This window comes from Cryptotermes secundus, unplaced genomic scaffold (genome assembly GCF_002891405.2).
Source record: "Cryptotermes secundus unplaced genomic scaffold, Csec_1.0 scaffold39, whole genome shotgun sequence".
NCBI classification, from domain to species: Eukaryota; Metazoa; Arthropoda; class Insecta; order Blattodea; family Kalotermitidae; genus Cryptotermes; species Cryptotermes secundus.
In genome coordinates, this window is record NW_019723904.1 from 207,085 (window position 1) to 223,845 (window position 16,761).

The 16,761-nt window shown below is 41.7% G+C and overlaps 1 protein-coding gene across 1 annotated transcript in view; it reads right to left on the reverse strand.

Moving 5' to 3' along the window:
- The window catches only part of LOC111861910 (ATP-binding cassette sub-family G member 1), a 233,759-nt gene that overhangs the window by 147,755 nt on the left and 69,243 nt on the right, over nucleotides 1-16,761 (reverse strand). Inside the window, exon 2 of the mRNA XM_023846864.2 lies at nucleotides 343-447. The gene's annotated coding sequence lies outside the window, so the exon portion shown is untranslated. The remainder of the gene's footprint in view (nucleotides 1-342; nucleotides 448-16,761) is intronic.

Here is a 16,761-nt window from a genome sequence, read left to right on the forward strand (position 1 = left end):
ACGTTTTGTGCCAGTTAACTGCTTCGATAATACACAGGCGCGCTCGCTGAAAGCTGCTTGGAGAAGTTCACTTGTACAACAACAGATGGCAATGCAACCTTCTCGCTTTCATTGCTATCGACATATATCGATCATGCAGCAAACACTGCGTGGTAATTCTGCCAACTGGTAGATGGCATGAACCTCCACCAAAGTGACAAGAGAAAGCTACCCTGAAAGGTACTACAGTAATGCATCGTGTCCGTGAACCCGCGAGATAAAAATTATCTATCGTGTCTTAGTGTCAATAAACCGCATGAGGGCAGGGCACTTCAGTTTTAAAGCAAGCTTAATAAGATTTACCTTTGTGTCCACACCTGAACGCGAATGTGGTGACGGGCTGCAAAAGGAGCAACACGTATTCTCGGATTGTAAACTGCATCAGGGCAACAATGATGGACATTTTGTCTGTAAACAGCAAGAAAGACTACTCAGAATCAGTTGCAGAGCTCTTAAGACTAGAGGAAAAAAAATGTGCAAGAAGTCTGTTACTTCATAAACAAAATTCATAAATTCATTTAAAAAGAGGAGGAAGTTTATGTATAAAATATTAATAATAATAGTTAAGAGAGGTGTTCAAAAATAGTGGGGTAATATGATTATAAGAATGTCCTATAGGGGACATTTTTGTAGATAAATGAACTATTTTCTAAACAAATTAAGAAAATATTACAACCATCACTGCTGCAGCACGTCAGTCACCAGAATTTAAGTAAGGATGTAGGTCTTTGTCTATTAAATTTATCGTATAACTGCAAGTATTGCTTCTTACAGCCATCAAACAGAAAATTAATGTAAAATAAATAAGTATTCCATGTTGTTTATATTTTATTCTACCTTGCATAATTGCTTGTTTCTGAACGTCTTTCACCACATGAAATTTCATTTATACTAGTGTTAGTGTACCTGTCCTTCCGGAAGATTCATCGATCGTCATTTTTTTATTATTTATGGCTGATATGGCCTCTAGTGGCAATCCCTTAATTCAAAGTTCATTGACAATTCGTCAATTAACTCAGAGGTCTCACAGGTTGACAAACGAATGTACATACAGACATGATGAGAATACAGGCCTACATTTCCTCATAATACAAAACAAACAGATCGGAAATCACAAGCATTGAAATGTGCGCACATTCTAGTGCGAACTGAGGATCACAGGGATCGGTTAACAAATTTTTATGACAACTCCTCCTCTTCTGGACAGCGCCTTCACTAGCACCAATGCAGTAGTTGGACAACATGCCTTTTACCCGTATCTCTTCCACACTTCAAACCCAAAGCAGAAAGAGAAAACTTCAAGGATATTCCAAACAACTGAAACAAAATTAAGGTCTATATCAAGCATAACGTCGTATTCTGGCAAAGACTCGAACGTACTCCTTTGTGATTGGCCAACAGGGATGTCCAAGTAACTGAGAGTCCAGCTGGTTTCATAACAGTTGCATCGTGTACAAGGATGTAAATTAATTAAATTAATTCATCCAATTGACAGTACACACACATATATACACATATATAGTATATATATATACACGAGTATATACACGTATATAAAGGTATTATCACGCGTTTGCTAAGCAACCAGACAAGAAGTTGTGTGGGTTCTCGGATTTGAACGAATACTTCTATTGGGTAGTCACTTTTACTCATAACGTCCTTTAGATATTTCTTCTCCAATGTTACAACCCTTCTGCTGTAGTCGGATAAGAACTTTCTCCTGCTAAGGTCGAATACAAACTGAAACTAGTCTCTCGTCGCAGTTGGGCTCTTATAACGTGCACTCGGACTGAATAGGGAATAACTTGGTTAAGTGTTAATTTCGGCCGCTGCTTTGCAAACGCTGCTTCGCGCAATTCGTTTGTAACGGTGGCTACCCCACTGCTAGGCTTTCATTTCCGGGATGATTTCCTAGGCTTCGCTGCCTAGGAATTTCTAGCCGTTGTACAGCAACAGATGCGTTCTGATTCCAAATATTCCAGCCCTAGGCGGCACGCCACAATATATATAGTGGATAGTACGCAAACCTGAATTAAAAATTACGGTGGGATAGGAAAATTTCAGATGTCATTGAGTTAAGGTATACTTTCTTATCTGCATATAATTATATGACTCCCATCATAAAGTTTAATATGACCTATTTGTAGTACTTTTATTACAAGAAATAAAAGTTAGGAAAAATATGTTGGAAAACTGGGCCTAAAATTTTTTATGAACCTGGAGAAAGGCAGAAATATTCTAGTCTTCGAACTCTTATGGCAATGCGAAATAATAATGAAATTCTTTCACTGGATAAATATTGTGGCATGTTGACCCGCTGCTAGGCAATGACCACGAAATTAGCAACTATAAAACAGTCGTTGCTAAGTAACGGCTCCGCAACAGACACGAATGCAACACTTCCATAGCAACAATTTCAATGAAACAGAGGGGTGATGTTTTCTACGCGGCCCGTTTCGACATATTATTTTGCAGTGTAAGTTAGTGTGTTAGAAAACACAAGGTTCTTCGCTCCACTGGAAATTTGCCAACGTGCACACCTGTCCGTGATTTGCAAATACCTTTCAACATTCCGTATGTATATGATTATGTAACAAACTTGTGTAAGCAACAAGCAGAAGTCATACAAAATCATGAGAATGAACATATTGGCGGTATAGGACAAGGCGAAGCCAGACACAGAAAATATAAGGAGCTTAAACTTGGAGGTGGTCAAGCTTACGGCCGTTCAAGTGACAAGCTGCCATTGTAACAAAGGATACGTAATCTGCTCTGTAAAGTCTGCACTGACAGAGGACTTGTGTGTAGTGTTATACGTGCGAAATGTACACTTGGAGAAAAGCCAAGCATACTCATAAGAGACAAACCCATCCTCTCGTCAGATAGGATGTTACATGAGGACTATGACCGCATCGGTTCAGTCGAAAAGAAAAATCTCTAGTCGTGAGCCTCAACCGGCTTGGAGTCAAGCAGAACTGATTGGCGATAAACCGCTAGTCGTGAAGTGACTCGCCCTGACTCCTTAATCTGACTATGAGTTAGATGACTTCTGCGGTTCAGTTGTTGTGGGAGGTTTCTGTGAGAAGCTGGTAGCTAAGGTTGGGGATAGAAAGGGGAACGTCCGCCGTTGAAGCCACTACCAAGCAACGGCTAGTGGACAATGTAACACAATATAAGTGTGTAATAAACCTGATTAACAATTCAAACCCCATCTATAGACACACTACAAACGTAACAATATAAAAATAAAGTTGTGAGTGTGCTTTAATTAAGCACTGCTCCATGGAGAAGGGAGCGAGATTAAAAGAACTGCTGTTTACACGGTCAAGTGTTAGCGTTTCACATATGACCTATGCTCAGAGGGAACACCAGGAATTAAATTAATTCTAACACCATGGAGACATAGGCGAAACGGAGTGTATATCCACACATTCTTAGCCACAGCACCAACATAGGCTAGCGTTCAGCTACACGGCCCAGACCTCAGAGAAAGAGACCTTGGTACCCACCGCATAAGGAGCTGAATGGCCCACTCATCCGGTCTTGATTCTATGGAAACGAAAAATCTCTTGTAAGATTTGGGGTTTTCACGGCCGTGACTATGGAGAAAGCAGTCTTCTGGAATGTGGCACCGTGTAGATGTGGTGTTAACCGACGTTTCGGAGGAACGTATGGCCTCCATCTTCAGGATAGAAGGAAAAATAAGAAAATACCGGTTCTTACGGTCTCTTCGCTTGCGGATTTTCTTATTTTTCCTTCTACACTGAAGATGGAGGCGATACGTTCCCCCGAAACGTCGGTTAATATCACATCTACACGGTGCCACATCCCAGGAGACTGCTTTCTTCGAAAAATCTCTTGTTCGTACCAAAAATAACATCTCTATTTTTCGGTTTTCCTGACCGTAACCTAGTCGCTATACCGACGGAGCTATACCGGCTCCACTGGATAAATCCCATTTTATACGCGTAATAAGAGTACGGCTAAAATTTGATAAACACATCCGAAATACGCGGTGTTACAATACAGAATACCGCAGTCTTCGAACTTATAGTGCTCACATGTAATAAATATAAAAGTAAGTAAAGGTAGAGACCGCGCCATAGCTCAAGCGGTTAGTCGCTGGTTTCCCACCGCGGCGGCTCGGGTTCGATCCCGGGGTCTAGTCAAGTGGGATTTGTGGTGGACAAAGTGGCGCTGGGGCAGGTTTTCTCCTAGTACTTCGGTTTCCCTTGCCAATCTTCATTCCACCAAATTCTCCATCATCATAATCACATGGGACAGGTACACTAGGCCGCAATGCCGAGTGAACCCAGTTGGACTCCAACTCAAAAAANAAAAAAAGTAAAGATATCCCTGTAACAGGCCTTGGAGACCCATAGGGTTGTGAGATGTTGAGGTTACCACCTTTTCTAATCAATCGGCTCACAGATGGCGGCAAGTTTGTCAGCCCTACGTGCCGGCCGCCCTTTACCCCCAACAATATTCCAAGAATATTCCTAGTACTCATTTTTGTTAGAGGTTGGTCGACCCCAGGGCCATAGTACGGCTGGAAGGATTAGGTAAATTAAAAATATCCACCTCATCGGTATTCGATCCCGCTATCTTCCGGCTTGCAGCATAGTGCCTCAACCAAGTACGCATTGATCCAAATTATTACCAGCTTCTAAAATAATTACTCACTGTGTGAACATTAAGAATGATAAATATTTCTCTCGTTATCTGCATGTTCTGTCTCAAATTACCTTGATTTGGGGTAAATTTTACGTGCAGGTTTACAAATATGTGGCTGTGAAACTTGGTCCTCTCAGACTAACGGCAGGACACAGATTGAGGGTACTAAGGTGAACACTTGCACCTGAGAGGCTGGGGATACATTTATAGTTAGGAGGTTCGTAATCTACACTCTTCACCAGACATAATTCGAATGATGATATCATGGAGGCCGAGATGTTTGTTGTAAGTGACACGCCTGTGAGAAATAAAAAAAGCGTACAAAATTTTAATCGGAGAGTTTGTAGAAGAAAGTCTCTTGGTATACCTATGGTAGATGAGAGGATATTATTAAAAGGGATTTTAAAGAAATATCTTTTGTTGTGGGCTGAATTCATTCGGCTCAGAATAGCGTCCAGTGGAGAGCTCTCGAGAATATGGCAAAGAACCTTCGCGTGTAGTTGGTTAAGGCATTATACCACAAGCCGGAAGGTCGCGGGTTCAAGCCCCGATGAAGTCAATGAATTTTTTTTTCAATTGACTTAATCTTTCCGGCCGCATTATGGCTCTGGGGTCGACTCAGCCTCTAACAGAAAAGAGTACCAGGAATATCCTTGGGGGTAAAGGGCGGCCGGCGCGTAGGGCTGACAACCTTGCCGCCATCTATGAGCCGATTTATTTAGAAAATGTGGGAACCTCAACATCTCACAATCCTATGGGCATCCATGGCCTGTTACAGGGATACCTTTACTTTTTACCTTCACTTTCGCATTTCAGAGAAGTGAAGAATTTCTCGAATATCTAAGAGAGTGTTAGCGTCTCAAGGAAATCTCTGTTCTGTTGAGTTAGTACGTTGTTGGCTAAAAATGCTATGTCTAGATGTTGCATTTATACTTTGGATGAAGATGCCAGCCAAATAAATCTAGTCCACACAACCCCACTCTATTTCTTCAAGATCCATCCTAACATTATACTCCCATTTAGTACGTCTTGGTCCTACTAGTGGTCTCTTTCATTTTGGTTTTCTCACCAAAATCATATATGCATTCCTCTTCTGCCCCATTTCCTGCCCCTCTCGTCCTTCATGACTTGATATATCTAATTATGTCTGGCGAAGAATATACGTTTTGATGTTAGCCTTTACGCAGTTTTCACTAGTCTCCTATTTCACCCCTCTTCGATCGGAAATATTCTCAAGTCCCGATGAGGTCACTGGATTTTTTTCAGTTGACCTACTCCTTCCAGCTGCACTAGGCCCTGGTGTTTTTTTTTCTTGGCACTACAGCTCCAGTGGGCCTAGGCCTACCTCCATGAACTTCTCCGTTCACTTCGGTTTTTCTAGATCTTACACATACAGTAGGACTCCTTGTGCGGGTGATCAGCTCGTCGCAAGGCCTCTACCTGTACACAAACACAGAAAAACGCACACAAACATCCATGCCCTGAGTGGGATTCGAACTCACGATCCCGGCTTCCGAGCGAGCGAAGACAGTGCATGCCTTAGACCGTTCGGCTACCGTGACCGGCCAGGCCCTGGTGTTTACTCAGCCTCTAACAGAAATGAGTACCAGGAATTAATTAAATAACTTTCCTGGGGAGTAAAGCGCGGCCGGCGTGTAAGGCTGACAACCTTACCGTCATCTTTGAGCCGATTGTCTAGATAGTGTGGGACCCTCAACGTCTCACAACCCTATGGGCCTTCACGGCCTGGTACAGGGATAGCTTTACTTTTTTACTTTACCCTGTTCTCAAAGTGGCAATACAAACCGTAAGGGAAAAAAGACTTGGAGAGAAATATGTGGAAATATGTTGGAGAAAGAAGCTCAAGAGTTTTGTGGAATAAGGGCTCCTTACCACAGCCTCGGTACAGAAGAGACAAGAGAAACTGGTCACACTATATTCTGCACTGCAAACTCGACTGAAACGAGCAATTGCTTAACACGGAACAGACACGAGCTAAGCTGTCCTGTTCTACTGGTTGCTAATAAAATATGACAAGTTTCGCATCCCACGGTTGCAATAATTAAAGTATACCGTCTATAGGAAAGGACATGAAAAAGGCACAGTGGCTGATATAAACTCAGTCTGACCCACTTTTCTGTTCAAGGGCATAAACATAATAAAAATCAGTGGATGTACTCGTAGTGGCCTGTCGGCTTAGACAGCCATGGTGATGACACATTACTTACCCAACTAACGCGTCGTTATATTCAATGGATATTGTTTCCAAGCAGTGCACAATGGGAAGACTTGATCTGGGTGCTTCCCCGCTCTCACGCTTGAAAAATTCTGTATACCACATTAAAATAGGCCGCGACTGCTTCCTTCCACGTCCATCCTAATATAGAGTGATTCTAAATTATTGTCAGTGCTTCCGTGGCCTATAAACGGAAACTACGACAATAATTTAGAATCACTCTCTATATCGTACGAAGTGAACATAGAGTTAGATGCTATATAAGCGGCCTCCGTAGTCTAGGGGTAACGTGACTCAAGGTACGTGGGTTCAAACTCGGCGGAGGTCGTGGACTTTTTAAGGGCGGAAAAATTCAGGGAACAAGTCCTCCGGGAGGGACTTTCAGCCGTGGGTCCCGTGCCGTAGCTTTACGGCACGTAAAAGAACCTCATGTCCCAAGGGGACCACTGAGCCGAATTGATCGGATATTTCCCGCCCAACAGTAGTCTCTAACGCCTCTGATAGATGGGGGAAGTATTAAAGATACCGCTAAGCCAGTAGAGGCCGAACTCGCTGAATCGTTCGGGACTGATGGTACGCACCAGTATCGGTAGGGTAAAGAGACTGGTAGAATATCATAGAGGGAAGCACAATGGACCAATACTGGTCTAAGTGCATGGGGAAAACCCACCCTCTCCAATAACTAACTAACTAACTAACTAACTAGATGCTATACAAAATATCCAGTTGAGAGAATCGCATAAGAAATCAAGAATCAATAGACTGTCGGCCTAGAGACAGGCGCTCCTGAAGTCATGCATTGCTTTCCTAAGTTCATTCACTTCCTTTCACACCCTTCCGAATTCATCATACGTAATCGCCGCTATTTGACGATATGTAACCTAAACTGCCTTCTTACTCTGCAACCAGCCATGCTCTAGGTCAGACACAAAGCACCAAAGCTGAGGGCCGAGGACGGGATAACGTGCTGCCTGGGAGGTACTACGGGACACCTCGGAGGGAAGTGACAGATAAATATGGAGCAACGGCGGAAGGAAGGTTAGCAGAGGCAAACAAAAGAATCTCAAGGAAAGAAGACTGCCCTAGAGCAACTTGGTGCATCACGAATCTCGCATAGAGTGAACTGAGAATAAACCTGTGGCCTCGAGGTGAGAAGTCGGCATGTTTACTGTGTACTCTAAGCAGTTGAATATATCTTCAAAACAAAAACAAAAATAAAATGCCACTAACATAAATAACGACGGAAGTGGATTACATATTCTGTGACGTCACAGACATATTGACCGCGAAATTCAAAGTCATCCTCAATTCCATATGAGTGCATTTGCTTCTAGAATCATTTGATAAACTCAACGGCAACACTGAACCAAATAACCTACTCCACGGCTTACCCGGCAAAAAAGAAAATATTTCGTAGCCACCAAGAAACCTCCTCGAGAAATACCGTCTTATCGAGGAGGGGAGGCTTGCTCACCCCAATAACCCAGAGAGCTATGCTAGCGGAAGTCTAAGCCCCTGGTAGAGCTATTAATTTCAGACAGGTCAGAAGGTAGGGGTGAGACGAATTATAGTCCCTGGTCCTTCAGGTTGGGGCTTGGGCGTTGGGACTAATGACTCCAACCCCGGAAAATTTTACTGTTACGAAACCATGGAAGAGGCCGAGACCGCATACAGGGCTGTAGCGCCAGTAAAGAAGAAGAAGAAACTACCCCGAGAAGAGACATCAATTAAGGATGATTAGAACTTATTACAAGTTGCGTAATTCCAATTACTGTTTCATTGTGCATCAGCATACAGCAAGACTTTGTCTCCAAACCACTGAGAAGGTAAGGTAACCATGTCAAGGAAAAGCTGAGACTCACACAAAGAGATCTTTCAAAGTTCACAAGATACGTTTCTGGTAAGAGCCACAACAGTGGTATTTATATTTACACTTCGTCAGCATAAAGAATCACCTGGTTTGTTATGAAATCTGACATAGATCGCAATATCCTACGTAATACGAACTAAAAGTTTTGAAATCTGCATGCTCCCCTTGGATAAATTTCAGTGGATAGAAAAGCATAGCAACTTCGCGTGAATCCAAGACTACAGCATTAAGAAACACTGTATTTGTATTTCGTGTTGTATAACAAATGTCTTTGTATACTTCTTGCTTAAGTTTCAATAAACACTCGGCAAATTACATTTCCGGTTTATTATTTTCAACTGGAGTACGTGTTTCTATTACCCCGAAAAGTCCACTAATTACGTCACTAACAGAAATGGAAAAATAAAATATTTTTGACTGAATAATAGCAGAGCATTCCCTGCATTTAACATGGTATCAGTTTCTTCGTGAATTCAATATAGGCCTACGTTATGCAGAATCGGAAGAAAGAAAACATAGTTCTCAGAAGAACCAATCGCCTACTTCCCTTTCACATGACGAGGACCTCATAGAAAACTACGCGTCAGACAATTCGTCTATTGTTGCGTGTGTATTCGTTACAGCGGTAACTTATTTATCGAGCCATTGCTAAGCAACGAACGGCGATACACATACAGACACACAAGCTGATGGGAAGAATTTATGAAGTACGCCGTTGAGATGGGCTCTAGTTCCATGTGTAGTTACTAGATTTCATAAAGATTGGTTCAGGCATTAAACAGTTGATAGGAAGGGATACACAAACATAGACAGACGGGAAAGAGATTATATAAGCCTAGTTTAGGATAGTAGTCAAAAAGCCTCATTAGAAGAGAGCTACTCAGAGAAGCTCACAGTTAAAGTCTAGTATTTTTAGCAATTAATTCAGAGGAATTCAGTAAGCGAATTACAACTGACGTTGACAGAGATGTAGAGACGTCATTTCATATACAATAGAGGTCAATGGGGGCAGCATTTGAGTCGCTCTAGAGAAAATTAAATGAATTCAAGAACACTTAACATTCTAAATCGAATTGTTATGGGGTTACTTTACGAAGCAGTCAGTAATATGAATCAGAAAGGGTTACCAAGGAAGCGGCTGTAGCCAAATTGAGGTACTGTCCCTACATTTTCCTGGAGGAACTGACAAAATCCATGAAAAACCTCACAGCCCATAATTACCCTGAGCCCCTCTCAAATACACGCCAAAAGCGTTACCCTTACCCCAACACATTCTGCATATATAAGAGCAAATCTTACCAATCGATACGAAAGCGGAAACGTTGTTGGTTCTGGCACTATGATACAAAGCAGAAGGTCGCGGGTTCGGTTCCTGATGCGGTCAATGGATTTTTCAATTGGCCTTACCCTTCCAGCCACACTATGGTCCTGGGGTCGACTGAGCCTCTAACATAAATGAGTACCAGGAGTCTTCCTGGGGTAAAGGGCGGCCGGCGAATAAGGCTGTCAACTTCACCGCCATCTGTGAGCCGATTATTCAGTATTCAGTATTGAGGGGGTGGGTTTCCCCATGCACTTAGACCAGTTATTGGTCCATTGTGCGTCCCCCTTTTAATTTCTACTGTCTCCATACCCTACCGCTACTGGTGCTCGCTATTAGCCCCTTTCTGCCAGCGCGGTTCCAACCTCCTACTGGCAGTGGTATCTAATAGTTAGTCCCTTTCTGTCAGAGAGGTCCCCCCTCCTCTGGCAGTGGTACCCAATACTTCCCCATCTACCGGAGGCATTGGAAACTACTTTGGGCGGGAAACTTTTTGCCAAATTTAGCTCAGAGGTCTCCTTGAGACATGAGGTTCTTTTACGTGCCGTAAATCTACGACACGGGACCCACGGCTTAAAGTCCCTCCCGGAGGACTTGTTCCCTGAATTTTTCCGCCCTTAAAAATTCCACGACCTCCGTCGGGTTTGAACCCGTGTACCTTGAGTCATGAGGTGGGAACGTTACCCCTAGACTACGGAGGCCGCTTGTGATCCGATTATCTAGAAAATGTGGCAGCCTTGACTACACACAACCTTATGGGCCTCCATGGTTTCTACAGGGATAGCTTATCAACTAAAATGAAAGCGCTGCTGTATTAGAAAATGAACTTTCTTGAGGATCTGTGTTTGACATTGCTACGCGTCATATTATCGTGTGGGAACATGGGTTTCCGTTTTGGCTCTTGTATCTTGCACTTTGTACGTAACCAAGATAACAAGTGGAACAATCCAGGTAGTACAGAGTTCAATAACATCAATAACGTCAAGATTCAACAGAAGGACAATGCGTGTTTTTTAACTACTCATTTCGATAGAAGTGTCCATGACCGCCGAATGAACCACTTCACAACACAATGATATTTCGGGGAAAAGTGGAATAACACCACTGACGTACTCTATCCCGCGGTCTAACTCTGTCTGTCCACGCTTTAGCTCGGAAATAAGAACTGCTCCCCACACAAATGAACCTGACGGACGCCAACATCGGTATAGGTAAAGTTTCCCTTGAGCTTAACTAATTAAGCACTACCCCATGAAGGCGGATGGTGGAGTGGATGAACATATCCACATATTCCTGACCTTCGACACTAGTTGGTGGTTAGTGATCAGTTTCATGTTCCGGCCGCTTTATCATCAGGGAAGGATCCTCCGGTACCCATTGGGCTGGGTGGGCCCCAGAACCTGCCTGGACGACGTGTGGAAGAAGAAAAAAATTTTCCCCCCGCCGGGATTCAAACTCCGACTCTTTTGCTGTCCATCCTGTAGCCAGTAGCTATACAGACTGGGCTATCCCCATTGAGAGTTCTCATTCACAATTTGGGTCTGACCTACTCACAGCGGTGGTTTAATGTTAGTTTCTTGCTTGGCAACATCCTTCACCCTGAAGAAGGGGGCGATAATGTTCATCCGAAACGTCAGTTGAATTTCGCTAGGCTACACGGCGTTATATCCCAGAAGACAGAATTACTCACACGCGCCACTTATAACAAAGTAAGTAGAAGTTAGGCCGCGCCATAGCTCAAGCGGTTAGTCGCTGTCTTCCCGCCGCGGCGGCCCGGGTTCGATGCCGGGGTCTGATCAAGTGGGATTTATGGTGGGCAAAGTGGCGCTGGGGAAGGTTTTCTCCGAGTACTTCGGTTTCCCCTGCCAATCTTCATTCCACCAATTGCTCCACAATCACCCTCACCTATCATCTGGGGCTGGTACAATAGGCCAGAAGTGGCCGCAGTACAAGGGACTTAGTCCCACCCCACTAGCAATAAAAAAAGTAGAAGTTAAGACAGATTTACTATAAACGGCAGCATCTTTTTGGCTGCAACATTGTGTATTTCGATAGAAGTCCATCGACGTTTCGGCGGAATGAGATATCTTCGCTTAGATTAGAGGCATATGGCAGCCTCTTGCTACCAAACTCTGGGAGCGGAGATGACCCCATGGACCGCATTGATCTTCTTCATGGAAACGTGTAATGGCGGGCCCTTGTGGAGACCTGTTGAAACTTCCAGTTATCTTAAACAGCAAGAAACTTCTTTCCCAGATGAACAACTAAATGCTTTCCAAGGAGGAATGCTTTATGAAATTAATTCCTTGTTACAAAAACAAAATTACTATTAAGGCAAGGGAATATAAATTAAAGTTCATCATAAAGTAAGATGCCAGAGTATTGTATTCGCATATTTCTGAGACGGGGTAGCTCAGTCAATAAAGTGAGTGGCTGCAAGCTGCACGATCGCCTTCGAATCCCAGCAGGGGCAGAGGACTCCGTGCTCGCCACACCGACCAAATCAGCACTAGACCTGCAGGACTATCGAAAGGGTTCCGGAGGCTCTTTCTGCCGGTGTAATGCGGTCGGGGCATGAAGCTGACCATCCGATTTCAGTTAGTGCAAAGCTTAAGAATGCATGGAGCTTCACCTCATCTCCGCCAATACGCCTTCGTAGAGTTGTGACTGGACACAGAGAGTTTTACTTTCCGTTTTATATTATATGAAAGCAAATAATATCGTATCAAATTTGATGGAAAACAAGCCCTTATATAGAACTTATTAACCTTTAAAATCTGTACCTAGTCAAATGTTATTTGTTAATATCATAACAAACAATAACTATTCATGAGACATAGGCCACTTACATTTTAACCACCAAGTGCGTTTTGCATACGTAATAACTTCTTTCGAAATGAATGACTACATGTTTTAAAAGCGGTAACCTTTTTCCTCTGGACTTGGGATCAAAGTTTCAATATTCTAAAACAACAGTATAGTTCATATCACATACGACCAGCTGTTTATCTAATGAAACAAGAACTTGCTGCAAGGCGAATACGTGCCTCCAAATCTGAAATCACAAAGAAGTTGTTTCTTAATTTTGATATGTGAAGCCATTACTCAACATTACTAAAAATTTGTTTGCATTTTAAACCAATTACTTATTTTCACGTAATATTTTAAGCAAACAAGCAGTAAGCATGTCCCCCCCCCCAAGTATTCGGCGTTTTGAATTCCGCACTTTCGACTAACTGAATACTTTACACTCGTATTCGTAAATCGGTATGAAATTTGGATTTCAAATTAAATATTTGCGTCACAAAATCAAGATTTTTTTGGAATATTACTTTTATTTTATATTTCTAAAATAAAGCACGGGTATTGCATGTCCACTGCTGCTTAATTTTAAGTTGCTGTGTACCCTCATTGTTAAATTGTTCCGGGAATAACCGTTGCGATGTAATAAAGGTTGAGGTAATACTGTACCTCATGACAAGGCAAACATATCGTCATAATCTGCATTTCTTGGCATAACGCTGTTGCTTCTTGTCAGTGGCTAAAAGCACAATAATTGCATGTACACGTTTGGTAAATTTCAGTTTAGCATTTGTCCTTGACTGTCATATAAAAAAGTAAATAAAAGTATCCTTGTAACAGGCTGTGGAGGCCCATAGGGTTGTGAGATGTTTAGGTTCCCACATTTTCGAGGCAATCGGCTCATACATGGCGGTAGGCTTGTCAGCCTTACGCGCCGGCCGCCATTTATCCCCAAGAATATTCCAAGAATATTCCTGGTACTCATTTCTGTTAGAGGTTGAGGTGATCCTAGGGCCATAGTGTGGCTGGAAGGATTAGGTCAATTGAAAAAAATCAAACGATCTCATCGGGACTTGAACCCGCGACCTTCCAGCTTGTAGCATAGTGCCTCAACCAACTATGCTACTTCTACTTTACTTTACTTTACATCTTTAATTTGAGTTTTCTAAAGAATGAGCTTATTACAAACGTAATATTTGTGCTTTAAACCGTCGATATGTGAACGGAGAAGTTCATGGCGGTAGGCCTAGGCCCACTAGGGCTGTAGTGACAAAAAAAGAAAAAGAAAAAATAACAACCGTCGATATTTCAGTATGAAAAGTGCCCTGAAATGTGTTCACGTTTTTATTTCCATTAACATACAGACTTAGGGACCCTACACGAAATGTCACTAAGATTGCCAAATTACTACATAGTGAGAAGTTCCATCATTTGAATGAAATTCATTTTGTCTCAAGTATGATGTTGCAATGTGTGTAATACTGCAACTTGTGCTCGGAATTGCTAAAGCATCATTCTGTTTAATTGAAAAGAACCCTCACATGTATGAGTGAGATTTTGATAGAACAGGGCTTATACAATAAGACATTAATATTTTCATAGAATATTTCCTAGGTCTACGTATTTGAGACAGTATGTCAGTGATAACGCGCAAATGTGAGGCATGGTCTAGCTTATTAGTTATACACAAATAGACGAAAGTGCGAAAATACGTGGCAAGTTAAACATTGACATTAAAGTTAGAGAAATTAGTACATATAGGAAGAAAAAAAATGCTACATAGACCGAGTGAAGTGGTATGGCCGAGGTAATGGAATTCTAAGTCTTCAGGACGATGATGAGACGCTGGAAGGTGGATTCTGAGGCCGGCAAAGGCATTACGTTTCGTAACCCGGGAAAGCAAGAAGAAGACTGTTAAGAATACCGTCTTCTGGGAGGTGGTGCTGTCTAGATATTGTGGCTGCATCCATCTGCTCATGCCGGTTCCACGCTCGCGGATTATTCTACCCTGAAAATGAGGTGATACGTTCCTCCGAAACGTCGGTTTACACAATATCTACACGGCGTCATATCCCAGAAGACGGCATTCTTCATAAGCACCGCCACGAAAACCTCAGATCTTACAAGATTTACTGTAACAGAACACAATTGATTTGCAGCACATTTAGAATTATTTAAATAAATTTCGAAAAGTTCAAAATGACATTCTCAAGAATGAAGTCTGAAGAGCAATTTATTTCTTAAAATACTACAAATTATCAGTATCATAGTTTATCCTTCAAAGTTATCTGATCAAGATATAAGTTCAGAAAATAATTGAAACACTTTTATGTGTAAACATGTCTGAGAAAAATACTACTTCAAAGTTGACGGGAAAGGTGTTTCTTCGTATTCGGCTTCACAATTCAAAGATAATCGCTGAAGAATCTACGTGATTTGCAATATTTTTTACACCTCCGTATTGAATTATCAATGATGGACAGATACGAGCCAGACATAGAGACCACTTTAATTGTACTTTGAAGCAATGTAATGGCGTTAACTGTAACACACAACTCAATATTTTCTGAAGCTGAACAGAGTTGGGCAGGTTTTCTTCCTTGTTACACCAAAATATCCAGGCGTCGAAACCAGAAGATCTCATAATTAGTCGTTTATTTCTGCCGCTCCATAGTTCTTCTCCTTATGTTCAAAAGGGGCTAGGGTGAATACGGTAATTCAATGCTGTTATTCAATGTCAACATCGCTTCCATGCCCCAAGCATCTGAACGTCAAACAAAATATCTTTCCGCCTCAACACTTGCTTTCCGAAAATTTTATTACAAAGACTAAAAATATTTACTGATAAACAACAATGAAATAGATCAATTGTTGTGTCAGTGGCTCTAATTCCATCTATTTTATACACAACACGATGGAAAAATTGAGATACTAATAAGCAGGTGAGTTCATCTTAAATGATATAATTTGTAAAAGTAAATATTATATAACAATATATTCATTTACGGATTACTTTTACAATGCCGATATGGAAATCCATTGGAAATTATAATATATCTGATATGAAATCATTGAAAATGTTTACCTAATAAAAAATTTATGTACGGCTCTTGAGTTATAAGATATAAAGCATACAATAATATGCAGTCTACACAACAACACCCTGTATTGTAGAACAAAGAAGACACTACTGTATCAACATTTGTTTTATTTATGCTTTTATGGACGCGACGTATTTCGGGCCCTATATCGGGTCATCAGCAGGCGTATAGTGTTCGGCTTTAAGCTGCTGAACTGCATCCAACTATCATTCAATATCTGTAACATAAAAACACATGAAGATGGCCGTTTGGGGCCGAAACATGTAGTGTTGAAGTGTAGAATGTAAAAAGTGTTGCAATTTTGACGGAAGATAAACAATGGACGCTAATTTGAACAATTGCAACGGGATGCTGAAATACAGAATTACTTCGATAACTTACCTCGCTCAAAACATCGCGACTTATCCAGTATCTTTACGCTTACTCCAGCAGTTCCATCTGAGCTGCCAGAACATTTCCTTTATGCCGTCTCACAACGTTCTTCACCCTTTACGCAATCTCACTGCAGGTTTGCATGCGTATCGCGAATTTTTAATTCCGTTTTCCTCATACTCGTATCTTCTCGCTATAATAAAATACTCGTAAAAATAGTATAGTATAATCGCTGTGCGTATTTATAGACATAAATCTACATTAAAATGTATTTCTGGTATGTGATCTCATAATTTGTACTCTTCTCCAAGTATAATTAGAATGATCAAGTCAAGGAGGATGAGGT